This window comes from Denticeps clupeoides, unplaced genomic scaffold (genome assembly GCF_900700375.1).
Source record: "Denticeps clupeoides unplaced genomic scaffold, fDenClu1.1, whole genome shotgun sequence".
Lineage (NCBI taxonomy): Eukaryota > Metazoa > Chordata > Actinopteri > Clupeiformes > Denticipitidae > Denticeps > Denticeps clupeoides.
In genome coordinates, this window is record NW_021630042.1 from 10,349 (window position 1) to 12,446 (window position 2,098).

A 2,098-nucleotide genomic window follows, 5' to 3' on the forward strand; every position below is an offset into this window, starting at 1 on the left:
AAGTATACCACTCCATCAAGGGTTTAAGGTAACTCATCACAGGCAGTTGTATAAAAATATAAACTCAAAACTAAATAATTAAAAAAACAAACTATTTAAAATGAAAATCAACAACAAGTATATCAATCAATATATAGTGTATTATGTGTCTGCATCTGTCTCATCCGAGGAGGAGCTTGATTCAAAGCATGATTGACCACTATGAACAAGAGTTACATAATTTTTTCTAGGGGTCTAATAACATATCAACAGCAATGTGGTTCTGGAAGGCCATAAGTGAGGTGGCTTTAAATTGTCCATGTACAGCCTCAAATCATTGGGTGGTAAAACAGACCAAATATCAAATTATTTTTCTCTTTAAAAACCATTTGGTGTAAAAACTTAAGACCGATTTAGAAAACCATCTGCCGTTTCCCCAAAATGTTTAACTGTCACCTGAAAAGAACAAGTCTGCATAGATTCTGCAGGCAATTGGTGGTAATCTGGTCAAATGCATGTTGCAAGCTTAGACGATTGTCAAGTCAAATCTGTTTCTTATTGCTCAGATCTTTGATGTTTCTTCTTGTTGACTTTACCGGACGATGGTAGCGATGGTAAATCAGTGTTTATTCAGCCCCGCCCTGCTCAGCCTCGGGAGCGGACGTTTTCTCAGCGGATGTTTCGGCTGCCTTGCTCTCTTTGCCATCCTGAGGTTCGGTGGTCTGGGCGGTAGTTGATGTTGCATCTGTAGCGCCGCTGGTGGGGCTCCTGGTTCTCTTTGCCTTCGCCCTGGTTCTCTTTGTCTTCCTCGCCTTCCCTCACCAGTCTGGGACGTGGGGGACTCCTTGGTCTGAAGCCTCGGTAGTAGTTCTGCCTCATTGGTTTGCTCTGGTCTGGACCACCCTGGTTGTCATCACCTTCAGTTCCTTCTGTCATTTCCTTTCGTGGTGCGCTGGTATATGGGGGGCGGCTGCCATAGTGTCGGCGGACAAAGTACGGTGGATAGCGCCGCCTGCCAGGGAACAAAGTTCTGCGTTGCTGTGGCTGTGCGACCCCCTCAGGACCAATTTCCTGGCTCTCTCTCTTCTTCCGCCCCTCGCTCTGGTAGTTATCCTGGTAGTTGCGTGGGGGTCTCCTCTGGCGTGGGTACCGCCTGTAGCGGTTCCGGTCAGCGGCATATTTGCTGCCCTGGACTGGGACCCCCCCTGGGCCGGTGACATTGGCCGCCTCGGCACCCTTCTCCCCTTCAACGACATCAAACTCCACAGTCTCACCGTCCCCAACACTGCGGAGGTATTTTCTTGGGTTGTTTTTCTTTATGGCAGTCTGGTGTACAAAAACGTCTTCTTTTGTGTCATTCCTGTTGATGAAACCGTAGCCGTTGCGTACGTTGAACCACTTCACCGTCCCCAGGACCTTTGTTGGAATGTGTGTGAGTGTGTCTGTGTGGGTGTGCATGACCTTGGTTGGAGCCTCCTTCAGGGCTGCAGCCGCGCCTTCGTTTGGAGCTCCGCCCCGCTTCACCAGTCAGGCTGTTTGGGATTGTTCATGATGGGTGTGTTCTCCTCTGTGTCCACGTCTCTCGCCATAGGGAACACCATGTCCTCTGCTCCATCCTCTTTCTTCATTGGGACATTCTTGTAACCAATGTCCGCTTTGGCCACAGTTGAAGCACACGTCCGATTGTTCCTCGCTTCGTGGTCTCCACTGTCCTCTCCATCTTTTGGTGCAATCTCGTGCCCAGTGTCCCCTTTGGTTACATCTGAAGCACACATCCGGTCCGCGATATGAAGTGGAGTTGGCAGCAGCATGCTGCAACAGAGCCAGTTGTGCCCTGTGGGTTGAATCTTTGTTTTTTTTGTCTTCTTTGATCCTCGCTTCCGCCTGTCTGGCCTGGGCGTGGCGCGCATGGCGCAGAACTTCAGCGAGACGCACTGAAGCATCTGCCCACATGATGCAGGAAGTCTTTGTTGCTTCACTGAGGGGGGGGAGAAGGCCATCAATGAAGGTATTTTTCAGGAGCGCTTCGTAGGGTGTCATACCTTGTCCAGGGTAATCATGGGGGCGAGCAAGGCCGCTGTGGTCATCAAACACAACTTGGAGTCGAATCAAGAAATCT

The 2,098-nt window shown here is 49.7% G+C and overlaps 1 pseudogene; it reads right to left on the reverse strand.

Annotated features, from left to right (window-relative positions):
• Positions 1 to 451: 451 nt before the first annotated feature.
• On the reverse strand, positions 452 to 1,452 carry LOC114781389 (nuclease-sensitive element-binding protein 1 pseudogene; annotated as a pseudogene).
• Positions 1,453 to 2,098: the final 646 nt, after the last annotated feature.